A 15,655-nucleotide genomic window follows, 5' to 3' on the forward strand; every position below is an offset into this window, starting at 1 on the left:
CATTTGCCAAATATTATAAGTACTGCCTAAAAGAAAACTCCAGTGTGAATATTCTGAAGCTGTCCTCCTGGAGATACCTGCTACTTTAGGTGCTTTCTCTCCAAAATAATGCTACGTGTTCGTATAATTCTAGACAGTAAAATGGTTTCTTCATATGTAAGGTGTCAAATAGAGAATGCTCAGGGTAAATGTTTTAATGGAGCCACTAACATTTTGGTTAGAATGGGCATTTGGTCCCAGTGGCTCTTTTACCCATTTGTAATGGCTTTGGACATTTTGAACTATGTATTTGAGGAAAATGTTAGCTTGAGGGCTAACAGCAAACAATTACTCAATATTCTATGGGATTTTTTGCACATAGAGTTGAACTCATATACATGTTTTGGTTTTTTCACTCAGTGGTTCATGGGAACCAGACACGAGACAATTCAATATAAATAACTTTATAGCTGCAAGAACAAAGCAGTGCACCCCACTTTAGATACTAAAGAATATTTCTGCCCCACATGCCTATAAATGACTAGTTTGGGTGCACCATAAGCTGAGTGAGCTTGGGTGAGCTGTATTTTGTCTAATAAATGAGACAAGGTCTGCTTGAAATAAAATAAATTATTTTCCTCTGAGTCTTACCTGTATTTACATTTTGTCTGGGTGAAGCCCACTTTTTTAGATGCACTTTCCACCATGTCCCTGTGCTGTACTGAAGCAGCATTTGCAAGATGAGTCTGTTGAATCTCATCAAAGTGATGTTAATGACCTTTTACTGGAGGGTCATAGTGGCACAGAGTGTAGTTAGAGGCCTCACACTAGTGAAGTTCAATACTGGGCCCAATATTGTGGAACATATTTATCAATTACTTGGATGAAGGTGCAAATGCCACCTCAGCAAGTTTGCTGACAATACAAATCTGTGAGGAGTGGCTGGAACCCCAGAGGGCTGTGCAGCCCTTCAGAAGGACCTTGATGGGTTGGAGAGAACTGTGAAATTCAACAAAGGCAAGTGCAGGGTTCTTTAGCTGGGGAGGAACAACCCCATGCACCATCAAGGCTGGGGGCTGGTCTGCTCAAAGCAGCTCCATGGAGAAGGACCTGGGGGTCCTGGTGGACAGCAAGCTGCTCACGAAGCAGCAATGTGTCCGTGTGGCCAAGAAGGCCAAAGGTATCCTGGGGTGCATTGGGTAGAGCTTTGCCAGCAGGTCACAGGAGGTGATCCTGTCCTATTCAGCCCTGGTGAGGCACATCTGGAATGCTGTGTCCAGTTCTGAGCTCCTCTGGACAAGAGACGCATGGAGCACCTGGAGTGTGTCCAATGGAGGGCTACAAAGATGATTAAGGGACTGGAACATTATTGTTGCAGGGTGTCCCCAACGTGGTAATAATGAGCATTGATGCCATGATTGCAGAAGGCTGATCAATTGCTTCATTCTTACTATGATATATTGTGCTGCTACATTCTACTGCATGAAATACCCATTGCCCTTGCCAGACAGTCCGATACAGCTTTGACCTAATTGGTCAGTAATTCAACAACACCATCACCAGAGTCCAATTAAGGAATCACCTTTTGGTAAACAATATTCATAACACATTCCACATGTGCACCACAACAGGTGCAGCAAATGGAGATAAGAATTGTTTTCTCTGAGCTTTCTCACAGCTTCCCAGGAAAATCCTGGGAGAGAGCTGTGTCTCTCTCTGTTAAGAGGCTATGTGATTACCACAGAGTATCTCTCTTATGCTGAGGGAGCTGGGCCTGTTCTGCCTCCAGAAGAGGTGACTGAGAGGGGAGCTCATCAATGTCTGTCATTGTCTGAAGGGAGGGTGTCAGAAGGATGGACCAGGCTCTTCTTAGTGGTGCCAAGCAACAGGACAAGAGGCCATGGGCAGAAACTGATGTGCAGGAAGTTCCTCCTGAACAGGAGGAAGAACTTTACTGTGCAGGTGACTGAGCACTGGAACAGATTGCCCAGAGAGGCTGTGGAGTCTCCATCCTGGGAATGTTCAAGAACTGTCTGGATGCAATCCTGTGGCATGGGCTCTACGATGGCCCTGCTTGATCAGATGACCCATTGTGGTGTCTTGCAACCTTAGCTATTCTATGATTCTGTTAACACTAACCTGCTGCTTTAACAAAACTCACTAAGATGGGAACATACCAGAAATTATAAGTATATTGGCAAGACTCTTAAGGACTGGGAAGGACTATGTTTCAGATACTCATGGATTTGGAGGTGGAGACTGAGCTACTGGAATGGCTAGTGTGTGCTAAACACTTTGTTAGAACCAGCTTTGCTGGTTAATCCTTGAGAAGAATTTAACCAACCAGCCTGTGGTGCCCCTTCCCAACTAGAGATTTTATAGGAGCCAGACAATAATTACCAGAGGAGTTGCTCAACTTCAGCTCAGAAAAATAGCCACCTGCTGATACTCAGCAACTGCTCAGGCTTAGTGGCTGTCCTAATGCTCATGGCTGGTGTTTCTGGGAATGCTAAATGCCAGTGTTAGGAAAAGATAGGGAAGATTAAAGAATGTAAGGATTAGTGGCACTGTTAAGGGCTTTCTATCCTTGGGCAGTTGCCACTGTTCATTTTCACTGATATTAATAATTACAGTGTGAGCCAATTGGTACTACCCTAGTAGCTTCATTATGTGGAAATCTGCTTTTTTCATAAAAAATATAAAAAATGAATACATTTTAGCAATAAGGTTATAGTTCAGACTCTAATTTCATATTCCAGGACAATAGTTAAACTGTATGCTTTAACATTTGTCAATGATGCTATGTTTATCAGTCTGGTAAACAGTCTACTGCTAGGCTGGGCAAGATACCTTGTAGCTCTTGAAAGCATACACGTTTTAATGGATAGCAATTACAGTACTCACACAGCCTGAGCTTTCTGTCCAGTAGAAAAGGGGTTAAAACTTAATAGGGGTTGGGCAGGAGGGAGGGAAAAAAATCCTAGGCAGAATGTCTCCACACGGAGAAACTGAGAACAATTAATAGGTGCTCCAAACTGCTAAGGACAGCAGAAAAAAGCAACTAGTATAAATAATTAAAGCAGAGATTAGATAAATATTTGGGGAGGGGGTACTGTGGTGGTGTAATTGCTGATTTAAGGCGAGGTGGACTTCTGTGCTTCCCTTTTGTTCTAAGGTTTCCGACAGCCCATTACTTAGTAACCTGCCATATGCCATAATTTTTAAACCATGTTTTTTTAAAAGCTTGCATAAGAAAGAGCTCTTGAACATAGGCTGGGATGTGACTTTGTCATGCAATATGGCTTTATGATTCATTCATTTTCCCAGATTTTATTTCTCCAGAGCAGGTCTTGGGTTGGCATCCTGAGCCCTGCAAAAGATCAACAGGACTGAGTGGAAGGAATATAAATGCTTCACTGGAGCCAGACTTCGGCTGGGGCAGTGGCTTTCAATACACTGCACTTGAAATATATAGACAGGGAGGTGGGGGAGGTGTTTTGTGGTGTCACAGATCCCAGGAATACCTGATTTTAGGAGTAGAGAATTAGGATTTTTTTAGATGTTCACTACCAGGATTGTTACTTGTTTCAGAGAAAAACAGCTACAACATCAGGAAACCAAGCCTGAGGTTTATTGTTTACAAGGGGAAAACCCCAGACATGTTTTAGTAACAAGGGGTGGCTTCACACATAACTATCTATATAAAAATTACTTGAAGAACATAGAAAATTAAACTGGAGACTAATATTCAACAAATTAAATATTATTCTATTGAAGAAGGGGGAAGAAAGTGATTTACATCAAAATATTAAATGTTTAGTGGATAATTTCTAACAAAGCCTTTAAAAATAAAGCTTTCATTAAAATACTCTTCAGAGCTCAGAAATACTTGCAAACACATCAAAGGACATATGAGCTCTAATAATCTATCAGTTAAACTGCTGTGATTTTTTGTGTCCGTTTTTCTGTGTTCATATTTTTATCTTTCACAGTATGAATGGGTAACCTTATAAAACACCCTGTATGAATTGTGGGGTTCTGTGCCCCATTAGTTTCTGTGGTAATCTGGGGGAGTCCTCTGGTACCTGCCCATACCCTGAACTGAGCTGTCACTTGCACACTGCAGCCAGCCTGCGCGGCGAGCCCAGCCTGGTGCTCTTGGAGACAGGGAGATGCAAGGTACCATTTTTTTTCCAGACTGTAAATGATTCCTTTTCTTTGCTCCACAGAACATCCGATGTGGTGACCAATCGGCTGAGAAAGCTTCACAGACGTCAGTGTGTGTGTGTGTGTGTGTGTGTGTGTGTGTGTGCGCGCCTGCACAGCCAACTGCAGCTGGAACCTCCATTAGAGCAGCCCTATTGATTTCTGGTTCACACTGCAGTAACAGGGCTAGAGTGCAGGGCGGGGGGAGAAGAAAGCGGGGCGGGAGGGGTGGGGGGAAGGGGGGAGGAAATAATCCCAGTGCTTTAAAAACAAGGCTTGACAGAAGGCACATAGGGGTGTATGTGCATATGTATCGCACGTACACGCCAGTTTCCAGAGATATGCCACTGCTTGCTTAAAAAAACACCACCAAAAATCCCCAGGCAGAGCAATTCCCAAATCTCATGAAACAACAGTCTTCCCAGATTTCAGATCCCCCACACACATGGATTGATGTTTGATGCTTTGTCGATGCTGGGTTTGCACACCGGAGCTGGCTGCAAAATATTTCTGTTTTGTTAAAGGACTACAGGAGATGCGTACTTTAAATGGCTCCTTCTCTATGCACACATTCATCTGCTTGGGGACTGGGGGGGGGGGGGGGGGGGGGGGGGGTTAGAAATCCAGCTTGAGTGTGTCAAGCTCAGGGCAGAGAGAGCTCCAGGAAGCTGCTCTGCGTTTACTGGCAGTCATTTTCTCGTGATGCATAATGCACAAGGTGCCAATGCAAGCTGAGGTGTAAAAAACAGGGGCAGGGGGGTTGTGTGGTGTGTGTGAAAATGGTGTGTCTGGTAGTGGCTGAGGTTTCCTCTTCATCTGAGGTTTCTTTCTCAGCTAATATCTGGGAATAATTTATAGCTGCATGTTAATATGTTTTCTTGGTATTTCAGCACATCTGTGAAGAAAATCCTTGCAAACCAAGTGTGTCTTTTCACAATCACTGCATGTCAGCCTGGCAAACTCTAGCCGTGAGCAGTATATGGCGAAGGGGGGGAAAGCCCCCAGCGCCGTTATCTGTTTAGGGGGTGGGGGAAGGGTCGACGGTAATACCTTTAAAAACCCGAAAGGCGGTAAGCCATTATTAGCAAAAGCTATATTGAGCATGCTTGCCAGACAGGCAGTGCAGTGCAGCTCAGCTCTAGTTCCGCCCAGACATGTGCCTTGCCATTTTCATTTTAATCAGTCTGCTCAGGATGGCTGCTGATTCATTTTGCGGGATGGCCCCCTGGGAGCCAAGGTGAAAGCCTGAGGCGAGCTGCTATTGCATCAATGCAGCACTCCACATCAGACACAGGGAGGGGAGGCAAGGCTTCGGCAGCAGATAGAGTTCAAAATACCAGCCTCACTAATGAAAAAAACAAACCAGTACTCCCCTTCAAAAAAAAAAAGAAAACCAAAAAAAACAAACACCCAAACAACCAACCAACAAGCAAACAAAAAAAACCCAAAAACCAACAAACCAAACAGAAACCTCTCTGTAGAAGTAATAATATTTTTTAAAAGAAAAAAGGAAAAAAAGAGTATATATCCAACATCCCCCCCCCCGAATCATTAAATAAAACACAATTATTGGAGAAAAATCTCTTCTGCTCCTTCCTTCCCCTCTTACCCTGGCAGCTCTGGAGTTACAATTTCTTTCCAGTGTCTTGTTTAAAAAGAAAAAGGATGCTCTCTATTTCTCTATTTACCTGATAACTAGCGGGGGGTGGGATACCTGATTTAGCTGGAGACTTTGATTTGTGGGATTGACAACCTTATTATGCAGTGAGCTTATTATTGATATTATTCTGCTCTCGGTTGCCATGACCACCTTGTGAGAGACATTCAATTTTCTCTCTTCCATCATCATTATCTATGAGGCCATCTGTTGTGGAAAATGAATTCAGCCTCATTTGCATGACTGATAAGCAAATTTTTTTTATCTATTTAACAGAAGGTCATATGCCGGGGATTTGGAGCTGGTGAAAAAAAAAAAAAAAAAGTGGAGGAAAAAAAAAAGGCATCTCGAGAGGATGAGTGGGAGTGCGTGCATTAGAGGATGTATGTGGAAGTAAAACAGATCCCTCAGGCCTGCTAGCCTATCCTACTGCATTTGTCATTCCTGCCAGGGCGACATTTTTTCCCCCTAAGCTTCTGCACACTAAAGAGAGTGAGAGCTTTTTCCCTGCAGTCTTCTTGAAGCCCCCTGGTTTTTTTTAACTCAGTGTTGGTGGGTGTATTTTAATATATATACATTTTTTTTTTAATTCCCTGGAACATGGGGTATCTTTTCTGTGTTCAATGAAGAAAAAAGCAGCCTTTTCTGAGTCTCTGTGGTATGCTTCTTACTCCTCATCCTTTCAAAGTTGTAGTAAGCCAGGGCGTTTCTTAACCATGCTGAAATGTCTTGCTTATGTTTAACTTGCAAATGGTTAACAGTGCAGGTGTGGGCTGTGTTTTGTGCAGGGTGGGGGTTGATTCTTACAGCTAACTGGGAAGATTATTGTGATTTTTGTAGTCATTCTGTAGCTTGTACTTAAATGTCCATTGTTTGCTCTTTTCAAGTTCTTCTGGCAATACTGCTGTGCAGCTGAAATTGTATTGGGCTGTAGAATAGCTGATAAAAAAAATCCTAAAGAATGTGTTTAGTATATGACTGCATAATGTTGCTTGCATTAAGCATGTTGTTGTTTATATAAACTTGCTGCATGTGGACAGTACTTGTTTGATATGGAGAACCTGAGACAGAAGCTTCACAGATTGGAATGCTCAATGATAGCCGAATGCAATTAAATAAAAGAACGTAAGATACCGTATTTTGCACTAAAATGACTTTTGAAAACAATGGATTGGTACTTTTAAGGGGAACACTTGTATAAGAGTAGTATATTTGAAACAACACTACCTTAAATGTTTCATATCTGTAATACATTTTCTTTAAAGAGAAGAAGCTTTGTAAATAAGGAGTGGTTAATTCAGTTAACTCTCTGAAAACATCACAGCATATATTTCAATTTTAAAATAGTTGTGATAAATAGTCCATGTACATTTAGGGAAGATCTGTTAATCCTATTAATTTAGTGCTAAAATGTAGACAAACAGTATAAAAGAAAACAACTTATGTCAGTAAAAAGAAACTACCTAGTGTCTTATGGAAGAGGTGTTACAGAGGTTTGTTTCTTTTGATTGTCACTAACAAAGATTAAACTCAATGGAACAGAAGCATGGCATTTTCTTCTGAGTTCTGACCAATGTGCACAGCCTCATCTAGGCAGAGGAGGTTTTTTTTTAACCTTTATTTGTTTTCTGAAGAAGTAACGTGGGGATAAAAGTAGGCTTTTTGTATGATAAATGCTTTGCCTGGTTGATGATACTCCTTTAAATGTAGAAAAGGAGAAATGCAGTACTCTCTTTCTTGCAAATAAATACTTACGGATTTTATTTGTAATCTATGGGGAATATTTTTTTATATTTCACACTTGACATGGAGAAATGGTCATAAGTGCTAGATTTCAGGTGGTGAGAAGTTTCACTTCTCTTGAGGGCAGCTAGAGACTAGATCTCTGACTTGTCTATATTAAGTAACTTACCCCAAATTACTTAATTAGATTTCCTATTTTTTATGGGTGTATTTTTGTTTGTTTTAGAAGATACTCTGCAACAGACCTAGCATTAATTTGTTGTGATAATCTATCGCTGATAGTTGTTTAAAGGGAACTCTTTTTTCCTATCACTCTGATTTCAGAATGAGTATTTTCCTTGAACATTTTTTGAAAGGAGTAAGATTTAATGCTTTTTTGGCATTCACCATATTTATCATGCCTGTTGGGATCTGTGGTGAAAGTTAGCTCACAGAACTAGTTTCACACTCTGAGCTCAGCCCAGTGCAGCTCCAGCAGCTGCAGAGAGTGGAGGGTGTCTGAAACGGTGCTGGTTTCCTCAATGGACTTCAGCTGGAAGTAATGGGATACTGTGCGTTAGCAGACTGTCTTGTAGCACACAAAGGTTGAGGTCTCTGTCTTATCCCCACCTCCCTCCTCCACTTGAATTGTCAGCATCTTCCCAAGGCTGGTGAATAAAACCTGCTAAACTTCGGGAAAAGCCTAACAGATAACGCAGGCAATTCCCTTTCCCTGCCCCCCAAAAGTTAATTACCGAGCTTGGTTGGATTCCTCCCCACCACCCTGACATTTGACTGCTGCTAATTCACTGATTAATCTCATTAATGTGATTATAGCAGGATTTGGAGTTGGCTGCCATTGTTCTGCAGACAGCGCCATTCAGCCCCAGCCCTCGCCTCCCCCCTTGGCGCGTCGGTGCGGTTCCTTCAGCACCGGGAGCTGTCCGGCTCACCGGGAGCTGTCCGCTCCGGGAGCTGTCTGCGCTCACCGGCCCCGTGCCCAGCGACTGCTCCCGGAGGTAAAGGCAGGAGAGGCTTCATGCCTTCTAATTACGTGGCGGGAAGATGGCTGTGGTAAAGCGCCAGTCTCTTAATTTATATGCATTTAAATTCTTCCTCTCTTCCAAGAGCTGTCTTCGTCTGCATTCTGTTTTCTGGGATCGATCCATGGGACAATGGAGTTTAAACAGCACTTCTTTGCAACAGTGCAATTTAACTCAAAGAAGGTGAGGGACATTACAGGTGTTGTCATACTTAGCCAGACTTTTTCATCCTAAAAGTAAAAAGTGCTTTGTTGAGCTAAATGCTTTCATTTATCTATTTGTTTTTGTTTGGGTTTTTGTTTGTTTGGGTTTTTTGTTTTTGTTGTTGTTGTTGTTGTTTTTGGGGTTTTTTTTTGGTGCAAAGTCCCCCAGCATACTCCAGCTCATCACCTAAAAAAATTATGTTTGCACTCAACAACACTATTGTGCCCAGGGTCTTACCTGCAACTGCTCTGCAAATGCCCCTTTTCCAGAGTTTGACAATAGGAAGCATTTTATTGATTTAAAATTGATCTGGAAGATCTTTCTAAGGTCTTCTTATACATATAAATGACTTTTGCAGTCTTCAGTTGCAACACTATTTTATATTCAAGTTCTCAGGTTAGGCAGTTTTAAATCTGACTAGGAAAAACTTCCTTAAAATCAGTCACTTTATGTAGCACTGGGGCTCTGCCCTACTTGGTATTTTTACTTTTATTATCTAGAAGATACATTGTTATCATTTAATAACAGCCGATTGCACATGCGCAGTAACTGTTTTTGTTTTTTTTTACCGTCTTCTCTTTCATTTGTATTCTTTATGAGCATGACCCTGTACTGGAAAAACTGAAGCCACACATTAAACTCTAGTGTGTGAAGGATTTGCCAGGACACGCAGCAAACTCCTGCAAACCACTAAATTCAAAATACTTTTAAGAGAAAGTGTCCTGCTGAAATAAAGGGGTGATCTGTTAAAGAACACACTGCATTTTAAAGGATTTGAGTGTAGTAAATGTCAGTGAAACATCTGCAGCCACTGCAATCTATAGATAAATAACAATTTACGTTCAAAACTGAGAAAGTGCACTTAATCCAAAAAAGTCAGTTGCTATTTTCTACTATGACTTTCACATAGGTTCTCAGTCACCGATACTATATTCTTAATAGAGTTTCCTACTTTTTTGTTTCCTTTTCTTCTCATTTTTTTCACTCAAAATCAAAAGCCCAGTGAGTAAAGTATTGTCTCCTTAACTGCTTTAGAGAACTGTATGCTTAAAGGATGTAGAAAATAGGATTGCATAGAAACAGGTTTTAACAGTGACAGCCACAATATGCAAGCCAATTAAGGCTGCTCGTTAGCGGGTATATTCTTGTAATACTCCTGTCAAGCTGAAATTGTACTCCCTTATTGACAGTAGTGGGTTTGTCTGATGCTTGAATTCTGTTTTCTGTGTTTGTCTAATGTTTCAAGACTCACTAGAAACTGCAACTAGCCAAAAAGTAAAAGAAGTGGAAGGTTTTCAAGCATATTTTACCTGAAGTTTGCTAACCTGGCCAACTTAACCTGCAGGAAAAATACTGTGCTCTCATTAACGCTGCTTAAACATGACCTGCATCTCCTTTTCCCCATGGATAATACACACTGACGAGACACAGGCTGGGGGAGGGAGAATCCAACCTACACCATTAAACCCATACCCTAGTATCTTATGGAGGATAATTAGGCCAATGAATAATGAGTCTCCCAAATTTCTTTCCAGACTGTTTCTTTTTTTTTTATTTTTTTTTTTGGTAAATGCTTCTAATTTATGCAGTGGCCTCCCCCACCCCCCTTAACACTCACCAGTACAAGATTTATGTACATTTTGTCCTGATTAGAGAAAATACTCTTTCTGTCTTCAGTGGGAGAAGTACTGGCTCTTTTCTTTGTGCCGCCACAAAGGCTGGACAAGATTATGAGGTGTTTTTTTCCCATATAAATCACCTTCTAAAAGTTTGACAACACCTGCCGTGATACATGTACCACATAGTTGCCTTCACTATCCTATTAGATCCTATCTAGGATCTAACATAAGGAAGCTAGCTCTAGCAGAGGGAGAAGACTTGATTTTTCAAATGCAAATACCATTTTCCAAAGGTTCTGCATGTAAACCTGACGTTCGAAAATGCTGAGATTCATCTGTAGGGGTGTATCTACCCTATACACTTACGGGGGGGGGCCTTTAATCGCCACGTGTGCATATATGCTTCTGAGGCTTCGTTGATTTGTGTGGAAAAAACCCAAACTGACATGCCCTTGCTACGACACAAACATGGTAGATCTCCCTCCCCGCTACGGGGAGGTTTTTCTCCTGGCACACCGGCTCCCCCCTCCCGCCCCCGCCCTGCGCGGTGCCCTCCGCGCTCCCCGTCCGCACCTGCGGCCCGGCCGCTCCCGAGGGCTCCGCGCCTCGGTCTCGGGGGAGCCCTGCGAGTGCAGGGAGATGTAATCAGAGATGACAGAGAAAAAAATAAGGAAAAGAAACCCAAACAAAAACCCCAAACCACGAGCGAGGTGGAGATGGCGTGGGGGAAGGGGGGGGGGGCGGGGGAAGAGACACGTAAGTCCCTTTTTTTTCCCTTTGCTTTCTGTGGGAAACACTGCGTTTTCCACCAAAAGCGTGGATGTCGTGAGGACTCTGCTATTGTTAGTGCCTGCCCCAGCAGCCTGGCTTTCCCCTGAATCCCTGTGAAAAACTTCCCCCCACCCCCGTAAGCCCTTCTCCTGCCATCGGAGTGCGGCCGTGGAGCTGCTCTGACGGCTTGGGGGGCGAAGGGCTGGTACGCGGAGACTCGCCTTTCCTTCAGAGCGCCGTGTGGTGCCCGGCAAGGCTGGCTGGGTGGGGAGGGAATGGCAACCTCTACAGTAACCGACATGTCTGGTGTTCATGCGTCAGGCAGAGCGGGCTCGGGAGGGATTACCTCCCAGGGCAAGCTTGGCGGGGGTGTTCCTCCTGACTTTTGGGTCAGACTCCCCCGCTTCAGGGGCTGCCCGCGGTGCCCTGCCAGCCGCGGGGCTGCCCGCACCGAGCACCGCGGAGCAGGGCGAGACGCGGCAGGGCGGGAGGGAAGAAGGGAGGGAGGGGTGCGGGGAGGAGGGGGCTGCAGCAGCACAATGGCAACGAGGAGGGCAACGACAGCGGCAGGCGCGCGTGTGTGTAGAGAGGGCGTGTAGGCTGCATGCGTGCGCTAGCCAGGGTCCTTCCCGTGCGGTACAGCCTGCCTGCGGGGATGGACGCGCAGGGCGGGCGGGACCCGGCAGGAGGCGCGGCGGTGCCCGGGGCAGGGGCCGGGACGCGGCTGGGCTGAGTCCGCGGGGGCGTGCGGAGTCGTGCCAAGGCAGGGGGGAGCCGCCGCCTCCGCGTAAAGATCACAGCCTGTCACGCTGCTACCGAAATGACATTTCGGGGACGGGTTTAAACGAAGCGACTCCCCGCTGTCAAGCCGCTCCCGTCGCAGGGACATCCGGCAGCCTGGGGGCGAGCCCTTTAAGGACGCTGTCCACGGGCGGGTGACCGCCGGAAAAAAGCCTCTGCACAGCCGTGGAAGGCGGTGAGGTGCCTCTTCCCAGTCATTGTCTTTGTGACACGTTTAGTAAACGGTACCTGGCTAAGCGCAGGCAGGGAGAGTCACAGAATCCACGTCAAATTGCTGGGGAAACGCTGTTAAGGGTTTGTACATGCAAAGCTGGCCCTTTATGCATATGAGCCCCGCTTTCTGTTTGGGGTCTTCATCACATAAAGTTGAGCTGCACAAGTAGCTAATGGTGTAAGGCTGCTAATCTTTTCTTCTGTAAATAGTTAATTTCTTTTGTTTCAAAGGGGAGAAGATGGTGTGAACAGGTAATATAAGCAAAGCTTCAGCAGAATTAACTAGAAACCCTGGTGAGGAACCCCAGCAGAAAAAAAACGATGGTTTCGATCATTATTTTCTTTAAAATATACATTTAGAAACCTAATTGTTAGGACTTCATTTTTTTTTTTTCGGGGGGGTGGGGGGGCTGCATTGGGGGGAGTTCTCTATCGGAGACACCATTTTACGCCAGCACAGCGGCAGGGGAGTATTTTTAGCGGTCTCCCCTCCCGGGCGGCTGCGGCGTTTCGGCGTTCCCCTCCATTGGGTGGAACACAGCGCCGGCGCGGCGCCCCCCGCCGCCGGGGAGCCCGGCCGGGGTGCGCGGCCCCAGCCCTGCCCGCCTCCCGCCGCGCCGCGGGGGCCGGGCCTGCGCGGCCGCGCCGGGCACTGCACCGCGCCGCGGGGCCGGCGGGATGGATGCGCGCCGCGCTGCTTAAAGGATGCGGGCTCAGGCGGGGTAAGTCAGCAATCTGCTACGGATGCTGTTCTGCTGCAGTAATGTGGTCTCTAGGGGAACTAGGGCTTGATGCATGCTACGCTGCCTAGGCTTCCTCCAGCCCGTCGCCTCTCTGCTGCTCTTAAATGGAGGTTACAGCTGATCCATCAGCCACAGAGCTGCACGCATGCCCACCTTCTCAGCCTTCAGTGGTGGAAACTTATTAATTTCTGCCTTCGACTTCAGGCCCGTTGGTTTCCTGTCTGAAAGCATTATTACTTTTGTCCATGTGGCAAAATAATTAGCATACAGATGAGAAGGGATCCTGCCTCTGAGCCTCAGTCGCAGGAGAAGATGTGCAGTGGAAAGTTGATTGGATGAATGGAGAACAAATGGTGGGCGTTCAAAAGCATTAGGAGAGTTTTGTTGTCGTGGAGCAGGTTTGTCAGTTTTCTGGGTAAATCTCGTAAGATGGAAGGCAGGGTGGCTGGTGCTGAGACGACTGCTTGACAGACTGTGGCCTACTTGAAGGTGCACGTTTGGACTGCATGCATAGATAATTCCTTTGGACTACTTTGTTTTGCAATTCTGCAGCTTTCCCTTTCCTGTTCTTTCAAGGTAAATATGTCCTTTTATCACTGTTGTTGTTTGCAGGGCACTTTGCTGTTGTTGACAAAGTGATGGAAAGTTCAACTCTTTGGGCAGTTAACAAAGGAATAGCTTGTACTTCTTCCACCCCAGCTCCACAACACATACTCCTGTGCATAGAGCTGGAGGAGGCTGAGCAGCTTGGGGCCCGATCCTGCTCTCCCTGAAGTCAACGGGGAGTTTGACATTGCTTCCAGTGAGAACAGGATCGAGCTCTCAGCGATTGTTGTTTTAATAATGACTGTTGGAAATGTCAGATTTCTGCTTCCTATTTTCTAGAACAATGTGGGCAGACCTGTAAAATTAGCAACCACTGTTTCAGTGAAAGCCTTGCTGTGATTAGTTTTGATTGGTGTGGTATGCATTTTCTTGGTGGAAAGGGAAAAAATGCTTATTTAACACAAACTAGACAGTAATGCTAAAGCCCAAGTTGCATATTGACAAATTGCTAGTGATTCTCTCAGCTCTGTGAATCTCCGCTACATATGTGTCCTTTTAAAGGCTTCTTTTCTGAGAGAAGAAAAAAGAAAAAAAATAAGCTATCTGTGAATTAGATATTTTTTATTCACATAATAATACTGAGTCAGACTGGAATCCCACTTCTCGAACAGAGCATCCATTGATAGGCATTTCTTATATAATTGTGATGCTGTGTATAAAATATGGGGTACTTGAACATTTAGTTATGTTTGCTTTTTTGTGTAGTAATTTAGGAATATTTTTATTCAATTCTAGTGATTCCTAACCTCCTTAAAAATGGTGATTTTCATTTTAACTGACCTAATTTTGAAATTGCATTTAAGGTTGTGGTTAAGTAGAAATTATTATCTGGCAATTGTCTTTACATAGTTCTTGAGACTATTGTAGAACAGTTTAATAGATTATTTGCTGTAATTTGAGTGGTGTGGGGGTTTTGTTACCTCTTTGTATATTGCTGGGGAGAACAACAGCTACAGTTCCAAATGATGTTTAGTTTTTACCTTTCTCTCCCTTTTTTTTTATTTTTTTAATTGCCATTTTAGTTCCGTGTGATAGTTTATTTTCAAAAATTTCCAAACAAATAAAAGTCTTTGTCGTGTCACTCTGCAAACAAAAAAGCCCCCCAAATACTGGAACAAACTGTTAACCCTTGCTGGGCAGTTCACAGGTACCCCATATGATTTATTAAGGTTGATTAAGTTTGGAATGATAAGGTTAAACTTGGTTGCTGTTGTGTCGTCTGATGAGTATATATTTATACTTGTTTGCAATATGACACATTTAAAAACAATTAAGATGGCAACACAACACTTTGAACATTAGAAATACAGAGTGATGCAAGACTGTATGAAAAACACCAGGATCTTTCTAAGTAACTATATTTTTCTAAAAACTACATTGATTTATCAAGTGAAACAAAGAGAAGAGTAAATGATTACAATGAGTAAATGTAGAATTAGGTATATTTTAATCTGAGCTTAATAGCAGATTCAATTTTCTATGTATTTTACTGCTTGAACTTTCTGGAGAGTGAATGTTCTTCCTCCTCTCCCTTCCCCCCCCACCCCCCCCCCTTCCCCCCCATTTTCACCAACAAGGGCAATAGTTAAATGCTAAACATTTGCAGTGGTTTCTTTGTTTTAGATTCAAATACCCAGTTATATGCCCACATTTTCAGAAAGGGCATCAGCTTTATTGTAGTAGTTCTTGGTTCATAGTATGACTTTGTTGTTTTACTCTACAGTCTTGGATGTTACATATTATAAAATTGAGCAACTGTGTGTTTGGAGACAAAGACAATTAAGAAAGAAGAGGAGCTACTTCAGTATAATCATAGATATATGATTTCTCCAGATTTGTTAAGGACTATTTTTGAGAGCTTCTGTTTTTCCTGTTCTCTTTTATTTCATTTAATTTTTGTGTTGAGAAGATGAGTAAGATATGGAAAGGAATATTTTGATTATATACACATACATGCTACACATATGCGGCAGACTATTAGCAAGGCATAGAAACTTTGCTATATGAATGGCAGAAAATAAACTGTTTTGAAAACTGTTCTGTGCAAGTCAGGCTTTTATATGGACTCTAAAAGAATGAAAATATAATTCC

At 43.7% G+C, this 15,655-nt stretch overlaps 1 protein-coding gene across 19 annotated transcripts in view; it reads left to right on the plus strand.

Moving 5' to 3' along the window:
* The first annotated feature begins 6,266 nt into the window (after nucleotides 1-6,266).
* Nucleotides 6,267-15,655, plus strand: part of MYT1L (myelin transcription factor 1 like) — a 307,215-nt gene continuing 297,826 nt past the window's right edge. For 9 of the 19 annotated variants that reach the window (XM_038132861.1, XM_038132874.1, XM_038132867.1 and 6 more), the window contains exon 1: nucleotides 12,948-13,534. The gene's annotated coding sequence lies outside the window, so the exon portion shown is untranslated. Of the gene's footprint in view, nucleotides 6,395-6,479; nucleotides 6,501-11,738; nucleotides 12,178-12,946; nucleotides 13,535-15,655 lie in introns of those variants that run through there. The other 10 variants (XM_038132878.1, XM_038132875.1, XM_038132876.1 and 7 more) reach the window with 5 other exon arrangements.

The sequence above is a fragment of the Motacilla alba genome, chromosome 3 (assembly GCF_015832195.1).
Source record: "Motacilla alba alba isolate MOTALB_02 chromosome 3, Motacilla_alba_V1.0_pri, whole genome shotgun sequence".
In the NCBI taxonomy this organism is placed as follows: domain Eukaryota; kingdom Metazoa; phylum Chordata; class Aves; order Passeriformes; family Motacillidae; genus Motacilla; species Motacilla alba.